The sequence below is a fragment of the Budorcas taxicolor genome, chromosome 5, assembly GCF_023091745.1.
Source record: "Budorcas taxicolor isolate Tak-1 chromosome 5, Takin1.1, whole genome shotgun sequence".
NCBI classification, from domain to species: domain Eukaryota; kingdom Metazoa; phylum Chordata; class Mammalia; order Artiodactyla; family Bovidae; genus Budorcas; species Budorcas taxicolor.
The window spans coordinates 28,956,288-28,972,021 of NC_068914.1; the positions used below are offsets into that span (position 1 = coordinate 28,956,288).

The 15,734-nt window shown below is 40.3% G+C and overlaps 1 protein-coding gene across 2 annotated transcripts in view; it reads left to right on the forward strand.

The window, feature by feature from the left end:
* The window catches only part of RHOBTB1 (Rho related BTB domain containing 1), a 77,278-nt gene that overhangs the window by 37,249 nt on the left and 24,295 nt on the right, over positions 1-15,734 (forward strand). The window lies entirely within an intron of this gene.

The window sequence follows — 15,734 nt, forward strand, 5'->3', positions numbered from 1 at the left end:
GCCACCCCTCTTCAGAAGGTCTCTTTGGTCTTTTGATGACCATTCTACAGAGTCTGATGTTACTTGCTTTGGGCTTTGCTGTCTGAAAAGTCTGTTATCTTTATTTGAAGGTCATTTTTTAAAAGAAACAAAAATATCTCTGAAATCATTCACAAAGGTACATTTCCAAAATCAACTGAAGCATTAATGCCTATTTTTCATTAAAAAAAAAAAAATAAAGAGGAGGAAAAAATCCACTAAAGGAAAGATAAATCTAGAAGGACAGTAATATGAGTGGGGACAAGGTCAAAGAACCGTAAAATATTTAGCAACTTCTCCGTGTCACCATAACTCCGTCGGCATCTCCAGGGCTCCAGCTGTTTTAAAGTCCCTCTCAGTGCATCTGTTATAACTGTCAAAATCCAGATGAGGAAGAGATTTCCTTACCTCTTACTCATAAGTAAAGGCATGTCTTTTTAAGTTTAGAATTTAGATCTTTTTAAACATAAAACATCATGCTACCTTACAGGATTGCATTAGTTAGATATCCCCAAACACTGAGTTTACTCCTTGGTATTGAGATAAGCATTTCTGAAAGGACCTCTCTTTCTTCAAGCCTGTAGCTTTCATAAGCCTCTGAACTCATACTGGCACTTACCCAAGTGGTCTGGAATACTGAAAAAACTGCTAAAAGGGTTTGCCCTACTCCTTTCACTCATTCACCCACTGAAATAATCTGCAGTTTAGGCCAGTTTATTCAAGGGGAGAAAGAAGTATATAGAAGTAAAAGTTTGATTTTAATGTCCCCTTGAACAGAAACTTTTGAACTTAATATCCAGCATAGATAATACATTCCTTCTTGAGTTTCCTAGTTTGTTTTTCTTTGCTTTATGTGATGTTCTTGATTCTTATCTTAGTTGCCATTTGGGTTTTTGTCTGTTATCTCATTATTATACACACACAAAAATAATAATCAATGAACCTGCTTTATAAGTACTATGCTGTCAGATTTTATAATACCTGTGGTTTTAAGGAAGCATAATTAAATGATGACTGGAAGCAAAGTACGAATAAATACATAGATTTCAAAGGACTGTTTGTACCCCAGCTTCTAAAAAGGTATGGTGAATGAAAATGAACTTACTGAGATACTGGGTTTAGCTTCTATAGGCAATCTCGACAGCTCAGTGGCTTATTGCCACTTGAAATTTATGTATTTGAGGTGATGAATTTTAACTTCACTCCACCATGTAAAACTGGTCTTTTGGTAATATAAGGGCTACTTCATTACCATGTGAGGTTCCTGCTTAGGGTTGACTCAATGGCACAGTGACCTTCATAGATCTGATATCGACAAGCATCTACACTGGGCCTCATCCAGCTTCCTGATATATCTGGGGTCACTTTACATGTCATGCCTGTGCTTGGTCACTCCCAACAAAAATAAGCTGGTCTCCCATGTGACCCTGTCAGTACACAGTGCATTGTTCTGCTCCTTTATCTGTAGTGTTTAGTTCCATCAACTGTAACCCATCCACTGCCCCCTTTGCTGGAAACAGGACGTGCTTTCCAAGCCAAGTCTGATTCCTTGAGCAACACGGAGGGACTCAGGAAACCCTCCCATGCTTCTGGCTAAGCTCTTCATGGGCCTCACTTTATGTGCATGTTTGTGCCTTGTATCTCCTCTCTCTTTTCCTATTCTCCACAGCCTCTAGGCTTCCTGCCACAGACCCTGCCACTGGTCAAGAACAGAAAGCAGAGCTGTTCTGCCCCAGATTACAGAATCTCTGCGTAAACACTAAATATGTCGTACCATGTTGACGCAGCACCAAAAAATTGCATCTTATGGCCAGGTCTGACAGTAGAAGCCTCTTTTGCTCAGCACAGGGCCCTGACCACTGTATTTCGTTGCTGTGCAAGGGCTGTTTTAATTTCTGTGTAGCTTCCATTTTTAGCTCCCTATCATTTGCGCAGGAGAAAAATCATAATTACAGTTTCTGACATTCCATTTGGTTTGCAGACCTGTTTTTTGACTGGTGTTTCTACTATACTTAGTGTGAATTACACGTCGGTGGGATGTGATATATTCCTTAGACTTGGAAATGTATTTGGAGCCCTTTAAAAATAACTCATTTGATGCTTAGGGTGACGGTGAGAGAAAGCAGATTCATACCAAGATGCCTTAGGCCTCGCCTTTAGTTTCCTTTGCTTCTTGGCACCAAGCTGGTCAACAAGTTACCACTTCAAGCCTTCTTTGGCCTAAACAAGTTCTAGTTTGCAGAGTGGGCCTGGGTGGTGTCAGTCTGCTGACTTGAATTTGCAATTTTCCTAGTGTGGTATAACTACAACCAGAATGTCATAGCTCTTATTATGACTTCAAGGTAACTAGTCAACTAATTTTTTTAGCCAATTACATTAATAGCTCTAATTCATCAAAGCCCTACAGTGTGTCAGTCAAAATATTAGGTGCTTTGCCAGCACTAGTTTAGTTAATCCTTCCAGGAACTCTGGGAGGCAGAGATTATCTCCAGGTCACAGTTGAAGAGGGAGTTGAATTCTTTTCTCATAACCTGCCCAATTGTGAGTTTCAAAACCAGATTCAAATTCAGCTCTGCCTGAGTCCTGGCTCCCACTCTTTCCATTGTGATAAGCTACATCGACCTCATTTTAAACAGAATGAAACTGAAATCACCCCCCTCTCCAACACACACACACACGCTGATGGGCTGGGTATTCTTTTGCTCTTTGTATTTTTACAATGGCTAGAATGAGAAGAGATCTCAAAAAATCATCTGGCCGATCCCTTTTCTCCAGGAAGGGAGATCACCCATCCGAGAAAAAGGTAGTGATAGGAGTCCTTCTACTGGACGGACATGAAAGGCAGCAGAGTAGCATCAGTATCCTGACCCTTATCTAACATGTTTGAAAGCTTTCAAACCCTCCTTCTCTGGAGCGAATGACTCCATCCTCTAGTAGCCTTTCTTCTTCCCACTGTCTACTTTCTACCCACTTCTGGATGAACTTTGGAAGCTCTTTCCTGGATCTTTTAAAATGTCAAGATCAAAACTGTACATCATAACCATGACTGTAATCAGCTGCTCTTTTTTGGCAAGAAAAGAAAAAAGGCTCTTTTTAAAGGGATATCACTCAAGAGTTTTCCCTTAGAAATATTATAAGGAAGTACTCACACTTAGGTGCCTGGTACTGAAATGCAGGCAAGTAGGGTGGGCTCTACCTTCAACAGGATGCCTAGGCCCCCTCTATAGTCACACACACATAAATAATTACCAATATTATTGTTCTCTTTCCTTGAAAACCTTCACCATTGCTCTGTCTTGGGGTCAGATAACCTTTAAACACACAAAGCTTATGGGGCTGGAGGTGGTGATAACAGCAGGTACAATTTAATAAGAGCTCCCCACAAGCCAGGTCTGTGCTCTGCGTATCTTGTTGCCATGTCATTCTTGCGGTGACCCTGTAAAGTAGGCTCATTTCACAGCTGAGCTAGCAAGCACAGAAAGGGGCCAAGGTCAGAGGGGTAGGAAAGAGTGGTACTCAACTTTTCCTGGTAGTTCTGTCTGGCTCCAAACCCTGTTTCCTCCCTTTCCCCCAGGCTGTAGTGGCTGCTGCTGATGATTGATGACCAACTTTACATTTATTCTCAGTCCAGTCTAATTATCGCATTATTCTCTGTGGACATGGAAGACTAGTGTTCACCATCTCTCCCCAGCTGTAACTAATATTCTGTTGTTCCTCTTAAGTTCTTTAATATGTAGCTAATAACTTAATTCTCTTTATTACATCAGTGAGTGGCTAAACAGGAGTCCTTTCATTTCCAGGAAAAAGCCTACATCCAAGCACACTCTCCCAGAGTGAGTGGGACCCTTGAGTACTTTGTTTGGCATGCTTTCTCCCCACAGCTGAACACAGGCATGCAGAATCACTGTATTTGCCCTTACACCAAAGAGTTTCCAGGCATATTTTCAGTCCATTTGGAACTCATTTATTATACAGATTGTTCTTACACACTGATTTTTCTCAAGTGTTTTTTAGGCCCAGTGAGAAGTACAGTACGTGTTTTAAATAATAACATCAATCAGAGCGATGGTTTCTGTTTGTCTGTTGAGATAAGATGGCTCTAGTTTCACACTGAAGGCCAGGTAATGAGATACAGCATTAATGTATCCCATCTTGAATGCTTGGTTGAGGCCCTTTAAAAAAATTCAGAACTGTGGGTGACCAGTGTTTATGTCTTTGTCTGGGATTGTCTGTACTTGTGGTTAAAGGCAAGGGAAAAAGTAAGAAACAACTCATGTGCCTCGATAAAGTATTTTTGAAGTAGCTCTCATTGTCCGTGGCATATTCTAATTGCTGGGCCAGAACTAACATTCTAATGATGATTTCAGTATGGCAAACAGCCTGTTGGACAGAGAAACATATCCAGTCAAGGCAGACCGGGGCCAGGGCAAGGGTGAGGCATGTAAGGCACTCACCTTGGGTGTAAAATGTAAATAATAATAAAGGTCAGATCACTGTTAACTGATCTTCTCTTTCTGTCTCAGGCTCAGCATGGCAAATGTTACTGGTCCTGACTTTATTTAAAATTTTTGTATTTTGTTCATCATGGATTTTTTTTTAACCTTAATTTTTATTTTTGGAAAAATATGGGTCATCTGGATTACTGAGGTTTGGGGTACCTCTTCAAATTTTTCACCTGAGGCTAGTGCTTCACTCTTTACCCAAGTCCTGACCCTGAAGATGGACTTTATAAATGGATAACAAAGCAGCAAAGGGAGGAAAGTTACCGGTGTGTATACTTTATAGAAAAGTCATCTAAACCACACTTCTAAATGTGTGGTCTAGAGGGATCTCGGAAAATTACTGCAGCTTGTCTCCCAAAGAGAGTTAGTCCTGCTGTGAAATAAAGGACTAGACTAAGACTAGCCTGGGTTATAGAAAATGGTAGAAAGACATTAGAAGAGCAGCTAGTTGGACCAAGGGAGGGGAATAGTTATTCCCTAAGAGTTTAGACTAAAACTGCTAGTTCCTGTAGGCTTCCCAGGTGGCGCAGTAGTAAAGAATCCACCTGCCAGTACAGGAGACACAAGTGAAGCTGGCTTTATTCCAGGGTTGGGAAGACCCCCCAGGTGAGGAAATGGCTGCCCGCTCCAGCATTCTTGCCTGGAAAATTCCCTGGACAGAGGAGCCTGGCAGGCTACAGTCCACGGGGTCGCAGAAAATCGGGCACGAATGGACCACTGAGCACTCAGCACAGCTGGCACTCGCGCTTTAGTGTGCCGAAGCCGCTGGCTATCTGATGTCAGAGATCTGGGGAGAGGTGAGTCAGCAGGCTTTAGCCAGTACCTGAGTGATGAGAAGGAAGCTACGCTTTGGTAAACACTGCCACAGAAATATCATAATGCTCTTTACCTCAGCCAAATGGGAAGAATCTTACGAAGATTAGAGAGAGAAATTTTGAGTGAAGGAAACCAGGGGGAAAAGAGCACACATTGTGTGTGATTCCATTGCTGTAAAATTCCAGAAAATGGCGTGTAATCTATAGTGACAAAAAAATCAATCACTGGTTGCCTGGGAAAGAGGGGGCAGGGAAAAATGGATTACCAAAGGACACTTTGGGGGTGACAGAAATGTTTATTTTCTTGATGGAGATGACAGACTCAGGAGTGTATACCTATGTCAAAACTAATCACATTGAGCACTTTAAGTATACAAAGCTTCTGTGTGCTAAGTCACTTCATTTGTGTCCGAATATTTGTGACCCTATGGACTGTAGCCCACCAGTCTCCACTGTCCATGGGATTCTCCAAGCAGGAATCCTGGAGTTGGTTGCCATTTCCTCCTCCAGGAGGTCTTCCCAACCCAGGGATCAAACACATCTCTTATGACTGCTGCACCGGCAGGCGGATTATTTACCATGAGCACTCCCTGGTGGCTCAGACGGTAAAGCGTCTGCCTGCAATGCGGGAGCTGCTGCTAAGTCTCTTCAGTCGTGTCCAACTCTGCGCGACCCCAGAGAGGGCCGCCCACCAGGCTCCCCCATCCCTGGGACTCTCCAGGCAAGAGCACTGGAGTGGGTTGCCATTGCCTTCTCGAGCAATGCGGGAGACCCGGGTTCAATTCCTGGGTGGGGAAGATCCCCTGGAGAAGGAAATGGCAATCCACTCCAGCACTCTCCCTTGGAAAATCCCATGCACGGAGGAGCCTGATAGGCTACAGTCCATGGGGTCTCACAGTCAGACACGACTGAGCGACTTCACTTTCACTTTCACCAACCACCTGGGAAGCCCCATCCAGAGTTTAGTGTATTTCAATTGTAGCTCAGTAATTTTTTTCAGATAAAATATTTTTATGGGAATCGAAGTAGTCTATGGTATGTGAGGAAATTTTCATGGCTGACAATATATGTTTTGATTATTTATAGAACTTAAACTTAGTTCTCATTGAAAATATAAATGATTTGTATGAACTTTAGCGGGGAAAAATATAAGACCAGATTCTTAATAGCTGAATATAGGAAATGAGATAGTTCTGGCACCTCCAAGCTAATGTTGTCCCCAAACCAGGCCGGACCCCTTTTCCCAGGGATAGAACCGTCAACTGTGTGGATCATAATCCAACCAAGAGGTCTGTGTCTTTGACTTTGATTCTGTAGCTTTTTTCTGAGAAGGTACGTTTGTCCAGGTACCCTATAATAACCAAATAAAGTATACCACGTTCCCTGAAAGTTTTCCATTTCTCCATCAAATAGTAACAATTTTGTCTATCATGGTCAGTTCTTTCTGGAACCAGAGAATGGTGTAAGGCCAAGTGAAAAAGGAGGGGGTATAGTCAGCTGCACCTTCAGAACTCCCCCTTTCTGCCAGATCTGTGAATTTGTAAATTGGGCGGGGCGGGGGGGATGCCTTTTCTGAATGAGTATTCTTAAACAGAGAATTGCATGTATTAACACTAATGTTTTTCCAACTATAGTTTGTTTCTCCTCTGGGTATCATTTCCAAGCTCTTTATAAGAATTATTTTAAAATATAATTGTATACTTACCTTTTTAATCCATTTATCCATAGAGGAGGGCATTAAGTAAAACAATTGAAGGTGGATTATTACGGCTTTGTGCTAATCCAAAACAGAAAAATATGTTAGACTAAATGTATACAAGTAATTTAAAATTTTTAATGTAGTAGAAACATATGGATTCTGTACTGAAGCACTCAAGCACAGGATTGCAGTGATGCCAGATCACCCGGCACACAGAAGATACGTCTGTATCACCCCAACCGACTGTCCCCCACTGTCCTTCCTGCTCTGAGCTGGTACATCTTGTATTGTAACCAGAAGACAAAATATCAGAGGAGCTGGGATTCCTGTGCCCAACCCAGTACTGTGCCCAGGATGAAAATGTCCTTGGGAAACAGCAGTGCCAGATGAGATAGGAACAGGGCTTGACTGATGACTGGGGTCACTTGTGTTCCAGGACCTGGAAGGATGCTGGCTGCTGCCCAAACACTGGTCACATGGCTGGGAAAAATGGTCCTTTGTGGTTGAGCCCAGGAAAACATTTGTGGACCCAAAAGATCCCACAGACTTATGAATAATGAGGCTGCTGAGCTGGGTAAAGAGATGAGGAGCGTATGTGCTGTTCAACACATTAACGTCATGTGTTCTGCCTTCTTTTTACCTTTTCTCTGTTACTACTTAATAACTGCAAGCTCGACATGTTGGGTCAAATACAGCTAAGTGTGTTGCCTGCTCATCATGGACAAAGAGAAAACAAAAAGTTTGTGATGTTTCTAATACCAGAATCTTCCAATGAAAAAAATGTATTTCAGCCTGCACAGTTTTCCCACATAAAATAGGTGGTAAGAAGAAAGAGACTGCTGAGTAATTCTGCAGTATCTTCAGAGGATAATTCTATTACCATCTTTCAGCAGTTCCATATCAATGAGCTGATAAGCCAAAGGGAAAGATCTCTTCTTGAGAATGTCCTGCCATTCTTATTACAGGATAAGAGTGTCCTGCCATTCAATATACAGGATATATATTTGGTGACTTTTGAAACCATAAACCATATTTGTCTGACAATAATTGGGACTTTATGGTTTACAAACCACTTTCACAGATATTTTTCTTGGTGAATCTTAACAGCAGTCATTATCAGCAACTTTTAATATTGACCATTTATCAGATTTCTAAAATTATTCCACTACTTTGATCTTTCCCCAGAACAGTTACCCCCAGTCTAGAAAATACAGTTAGAAGGATAAAGTACTGAATTACCAAAAAATAAAAAAAATTAGCAAAAATCTCTTTTAAATTCATCACCTTGGTTATCTTTTTATTTCAGTGCTTTTGGAGATTGGGGGAGTTGGTGTGCCTTTTAAAAAAACAAGATGGCCTATGAAGTGGAGGATGTTATCCTAACCCTTAATTCTGTGAAAGTAAGCCAGAATTAATCCTGAAAATAACCTGCCCATTTCTTTATATTTCCTTTTTGCTTCTGGATATAATCTTAATTCCTAGAAGAGATCATTAATCCATTTTTATTCTGGAATTATGAAAGTATCCAATTAGGTGGGACAAATAGATTTTTAAGATAAATTCAAATAATTTAAAAATATATATTTAGTGGATAAGCTCTGCTATAGACCAGAGATGACGATATACAGCTGTTGCACGCTTGATCGTGTCTGACTCTTTGTGACCCTACAGACCGTAGCCCACCAGACTCCTTTGTCCATGGGATTTTCCTGGCAAGAATACTGGCATAGCATGGGATGCCATTTCCTCCTCTAGATTATACAGTTATCTTTCAGCAGTAATTGTCTAAAGAAATATAATAGCTCACATATCATTTTTTTATTAAAAGTTAAACATACCCTCTAACTGAATTATTTTAGGCCTAAATTTCTTTTAGATTTTGAGTCTGCAGACATACTTGCATCTACATCCTTCATAATCTGCAAGGCTTTTCTACTTGATAAGCAGTCACTGAGGGCCTCTTTTGTTACAAACACTGTGTTGTGTACCGTGAAAGAGACAAAACAGAATCCCTAAAGATGAAACTAAGAGCAGTGGGGAAAGCCAACAGCAGAAAGAGTTACAATACAGGGTTAAAATGCTGAACTAAAGATGTCAGTACCAGGAACAGGGAAGAAAGAATTGCTCAGAGCAAAAATTCCAGCATCATTCTCAACTCCTTTTGCTCATGTCCCATACCTGCTCCATCAGCAGACCCCAGTGACTCTACCTTCCACACATTTAACGAACGCGCCCACCTCTTTCCACCTGTACTGCTCCCAGGACAAAGTCACCATCCTCTCTCTCTGGATGATTATTTTTTTTAACTGTCCTCTCCTACTGTCTTGTGCCTTCTGACAACCCACTCTTCACCACTGTTTAGGAGTTATTACAGCAGTAGGGTGATCCTGTTAAAACATACATTTTTTCATTCAACTCAAAACCCCTAATCACCTACCAGTTCACTCAGAGTAACAGCCATACACCCATGAGGCCCTCCGTATCTCAGACAGCATTGCCTCTCTGCTCAGTTCCTGCTATTTTCCCCCCTCAGCTTGAGGGAAATACCACAGGAATGTCCTGCCTCAGGACCTTTGCCTTAGATGCTTTCTCTTCCAGTGTTCTTCCCTCAAGATATCAACATGTCAGCTCCTTCACTTCCTTCAGGTCTTTACTGAGACATCACCTTTTCAGTAAGGCCCTCCATCGCCACCTCATTTCAACAGCAACTTCTGCTTTCCGGTATTTCTGTCCCCAGTACCCTGCCCACTTTCCTGCAAGCACTGTCACTATCTAGCATACTAAACATTCTGCCTATGTTTCTTGCTCATTGTCTCTGTTCTCTGGTAGAATATAAGCGTGACACAGATAAGCATGCTGAGGACAGTGATTTGTGTCTTTAATCGCTGTGTCCCCAGTGTCTGGAAGGGCACCTGCCACGTAGGAGGATATCAGTTAATATTTCTGGGAGAAATGATTGAATGATTGCTTATTGATACTGGACAAGTGACTTGGCAGGTCCTGTGCCTTTATCATTTTACAGAGGCCTGGGGCGAGGCCTGGGTAAAAGTGGTGGGACAGTCTTGCTAGTTTACACAGTTTGGTTTCAGAAGTGTCAAGAAGTTTAATCCCAGAGCCCTCCCATCTGGCAGTCTGGCTGACATGTAGGTGCCATTAGGTGTGCAGCTAGCCTTGCTCTTAGGAGAAAATGTCCACCTTCGTGAAGGAAGGCAGCTCCTCAGTCATGCAGCTTCAGAGCAAGCCAGAGAGAAATGAGAATGAGGAGAAGTAGGCAAGGAATTTATTCCTGCAATTGCACCTTCTCCTTTAAGGAAGCCTTTTCTGTATCTGTTTCCTGCTTTCATTGACCAGGAGGTAAATGAGCTTGCTTACGCTGTTTCTTTTAATCACTTACTTGTGCTTCACACTGCTTCGTATGCATTCAGCTTGTTCTGATCATTGTGTGAGGTGTAAGAATGCAGACGGTCTCTAACTTACAATGGTCTAACTTATAATTTTTCTGTTTTATGATGGTGCAAGAGTAATACACATTCAGTAGAAAACATACTTTGAATTCTGATCTTTTCCCCAGGTTGGCTATTTCCAAGTACTAGCCCTGCTCCCAGTCAGCTACACAGTCAACAGGGTAAACAGTTGATACATTTACAACCATTCTGTACCCAGACAAGCATTCTTCACATTCAGCACAGTATTCAGTATACAATATTCGGCCTTTTTGTTCATTGATGTTCCCCAACTGTACGCTAATGTAAATGTTCTGAGCACATCTAGGGTAGGCTCAACAAAGCTATGGAGAAGGCGATGGCACCCCACTCCAGTACTCTTGCCTGGAAAATCCCATGGACGGAGAAGCCTGGTAGGCTGTAGTCCATGGGGTCGCGAAGAGTCGGACACGACTGAGCGACTTCACTTTCACTCTTCACTTTCATGCATTGGAGAAGGAAATGGCAACCCACTCCAGTGTTCTTGCCTTGAGAATCCCGGGGACTGGGGAGCCTGGTGGGCTGCTGTCTATGGGATCGCACAGAGTCTGACACGACTTAGCAGCAGCAGCAATGAAGCTATGATGTTTGGTAGGTTAGGTATATTAAATACATTTTTGATTTATGATATTTTCAATTTATGATGGATTTATCAGGACATAACCCCATCATAAGTCATAGAAAATATTTGTACACTAAAGGAAGCATAGATTGGAAAATGGGATATCAAGTTTAAAAAAATAGTTGGTTACATTGGATGATAACACAGGCTTTTATATGATTAAGTCATTGGCTTCTGTAATTTTTGCACTATAATGGCAGAACCAACCATTTTTAAGATCGGGTGTTATCTGTCTTAGGATTTGGTGGCATTGGTGGGATGTTGGTATGGCCTTCCTACACTTAAGAGGGTGCATCGCTTTAGTCCCATTTTTGGAGGGTGGGGGAAGGCTGATTTAAAATATTTGCTTCCTGCTAAACATACAATTATGGGCTTGGGAGAAATAGTTGTGCATGCTAATCACTCCCAAATCTGAATATATTTCAGGGTGTTTTCAGTTTTCCCCACATAACATCTGTACTTAAGAAGCCTCACTGCTCTTGGTAAAGTATTGACTTGATTTCTCTGCTCACATCCAGGGCGCTGCATGTTTCTGCCCTGCTCTTCCCAGATCCCCTGCCAGGCGCTCCCCTACAGGCCTTTCCATTTTCCATGAGTATGAGTTTACACAGCCATTCATCTCCAGGTGGTTATGTTCACCATCACTGACAACTCCCTCCACATCTCATACACACCGGGCTGCTCCCCTACTAAAACTTTCCACAGCCACATGTTACACATTCCTTTTTTCTGCCATGCTCCCAGCTGTTTTGTGATGTTTTGATCTGTCTGTTTGCACAGCGCTGTCAGACTATATGCATGAAAGGTGTATTGTTGACATGAATGGTTTTAAAAACGTTTCCGTAAAGAGCCTACCTCGGTTATTGGGGAGGGAGAAGGAGGTCAGGGACATCTACTTGAGTCTCTGCCAGAAGAAGACTTGTGTATGTTAACAAACAAACCCATTGAAATGTGATCATGATCTCTACCGATAAAGGATATGGGAGTCTCTACTTAGAAATAATAATAGGCAATAGTGACATAAAGATATGGAATCCTACCATAGAAAACGTATAAAGGTATATGTTAAGAAGGAGATACTTTCAAGAAGATTCAGGTAAACAGAACTGTTAGCTTATTCTTGGTCACCAAGTGTAAGGGTCTTAGCAAGAGACCCAACCAGAACTGGCACACTGGGAAGAGGCCAGTTGGATGGGAGCCTGTGGATGTCCTGCTCACAGCTATCTGGAGGACTAGATGGAGTCTACTGTCCTTTACATTGCCCATGCTGGCCTGGATAATTTAGCAATTTTTTTTTTCACTTAAGCAGATAAGAAAACCCAAGGCCCACAGCAAAGCAAGGAAGACAAACTAAGAAGATAGAAAGTACTTTTGTGACAGTAGAGAACATGGACAATTCGTTCCTAATAGAAAATATTTGTTTGCTTCCCTGATCTTTTTCCACTAAGTTTGCTGTATTTGAATCTAGATGATAAAGACTGGCCATGAGAATGGGTGGCATTTAGTGTTTAAAGTCCAGCTTTAAAGAGAAAAAAATGTATACACACACACACACCCACACACACACACACATTATTACCCTAAAAGGAAAAATCCACCTTATATTTAATAGCAATCTATTTTTTAAAAACTTCATGTAAAAAATTTCACTCTAGGCCCATAGAAATATACAATAAAGAATATAATAATATAGTGCATTCTTTAGAAGTCTGTCTTGGGCCAAGATATGTGGGTAAGTTGCATTTTTTCAGATTTTTTTTCTTTAATCCTCCAACAAAGACTGGCCCCAACTTTGCATACATTCCTTATGTTATCCAAATAATCTTTGCCAATCTTTCGCATGCTATCTTTGGTCAGTGTTCTCCTTGAAATGTAGCAAAAACATAATGTGTTTGCTTTGTTTTGTTTTTGTTTTTTATTACTTATTCTTATAGAAGAAGAACTGCTACAATTGACAGCTTTATCAGCTCAAGCATTCGGGGGATGACCAGGTCTCTCTCTGTCCTCCTCCCTACCTCCCACAGCTCCATTAAACTGTAGGTCTGCAATTGTTTCAACACATATTGATGAATTTACTTCGGATTGTTTCACAGGCATTATTTGATGTGTCAGTACCCTAGTGAAACTTTTATACTGACATATTCCCCTTAAAAACAATAAATCACAGTTTTCTCCAAAAAAAAAAAAATAAACATTCATAGGCAAGCAACCAAGACCAAACACTTAGATCCTTTGTGATCTCGACTTTCTTTGAAAGAATAAGACCCACGTAGCTCAGTCAAAAAAAAAAAAAAAAAAATCCAAACCTCTTCCCTACTCTTCTCAGTATTCAAGTTCTGGAGCTTGAGTTTTGTCTCCTATGTTCTTTTTGCCTCAGCATTCTCCAATTCTCATCCTTTCTATTCCAAATAGCTGTAAGACTCCATTTAAATCCTATCTAATTCTTTTTACGGCTGAAATTGAAACCCTGAGGTCATTTCTAGGCCAACTCTGCTGCCTAATAAGTACGAATGTCCTCATCACACCTCCCCCTCCCAATTATTTTTTAAAATTCAACTCAATTATTTTAAACACAACTCTTCAAAGTTAAAAAAAAATGTAACAGAGCCATGGAAGCAGAAATGCTAGAACTTGCCTTTTTATCTCTCACAGGAATGGCATTTTTAAACACAAACTCATGTCAGACATTGAATAGTCTCTACCCAGGAATGAATGTTTTGATTAAAAGTTATTTAATATCTCTAGCTCCTTGGAATTCTGCCTAAAGCTGGAGATATTCTTAGCTGCAGGTTTTGTGCCTTCTTCAACTAGATAGAAAAATGGCTCAAAATCTAGAGGGAATAAATGGCATTCTCAAAATAGTTACTTGGTTGTATAGGTGTTTATATCATAGAGGATACTGAGGTGTTGAAATTTAGGAATTAGAAAAGAATGCTGGGGGAGGAGGAATGTGTCAGTACAGCATCTTTCTACAGCCCTGTCCCTACATCCACTGATCCTCAGGCTTTCACTTAAAATCAGTTTTAGGACACTGCATTTATACAGCAGGTCTTAACACTAAGATTCTGTATAATCTGTATGTCATATTTCTTAACTTGAATTGGTATTTAAATCAAGAAGTGTTAAAGACATTTAAGCAGGTTGGTAGATCAAATATGATTTAATTTTTTGTCTGCTTCCAATGTAAAATCATGGGGACAGATTCTCATAGCATCTAAACGTTCATTTAAAAAATTTTTTAGAAGAAGGATAACTTCATTTCAAGGATGCAGATAGAATTTTGACTCAATAAGTTATTTTCGCTTCGGAGGTAGTGTTGCTCTCAGTACAACCTCTTCTCTTTAACCATCATCCTTTTGAAGCAAAATATTTACAGAGCATTGAATTATTTTTCCAGCTTTCCAACAGCATTTCATGCACTGAGATATTGATGTGACATGGTTAGAAATTGGGCCCTCCGGACCTGTATTGTGCAATGGCATTGTGCTGTTATCATCGGGAGATTCCATTTTTTCCAACCCCCGGGGTCCTGTCTGTACTTGTTTACAGGTCATCTGGATAGCAACTAGTATATGTTCAATGGCATGAGTGTTAGCACGGTAACCTTGGCAACCGAGCTAGCTCTGATTTCAAAACCTCACATGCTGTATCATAAAATTAGATAACAGAATTGACATTCTGCTACATGTCTGTCATATAAATTAAGCTCTGAGAATGATTTCCTTTATAGCAGTGTGCCTTAATATGGAAATAGAAGGTACGAATTAGAACAATTTTATTATATATGTATATGTACTATTCCACATTTACGTACTGGGTATAGTTCTTCAGTTCTTTCTCTATGATTTTGAACCTCAGATATTGCCATATTACTCTCACTGTGCTGGAATTCTTGGCTTCATTTTATGACTGGGATGAAGCTTATAGCAGAGCTGTATCAGATATCCTATAGAAATAGTATTATGAATAATAGAAGATTCTGCTCCTAAAAAAATGTAAAATTCAAAGCATTCTTGACTTTACTGGATACCGTTATTTATGCTGATTAGAAGTAAGACTGTGCACAGAATATTATACTAACTAAATCAGAATCCCAAAGACAAGACATGCTTCCCTTTCATTTATATAGTTATGCATATTTTTACACACATTATATTTTCCAGTGCCCAGGAATCTTTGATAAGATCTTTATTTCAAGGACATTTTAAACATGCAGATTAATACACTTCATCAGCTTTGAGTCCTAGGTCCTCCTTTATAATTTGTAAATATTTTAATGCCAGGATTTTTCTATTTCTTGGGGTCTGGTGCAGTTTTTCTTGGATATAAATTTAAAGACTCAACTTGTGAATTACATTTAATGTAAGCACCCTGCAGTTTGCTACATTGCAAATGATTATTTTTAGAAATTTTATGGTTGCCTGGATATATATATTTGTCTTCATTGATATGTAGAGAGAAAAGCTCATTAATGATTTAAAAAGAAGGTGTTTTGATTCATCAACTTCATTCTTCTCATTACATAAATAATAAAGGCAATAAATTAACATCTAATAAAGTTGTAAGTTTATTTCTGAATATAACTGCAAAACAGTC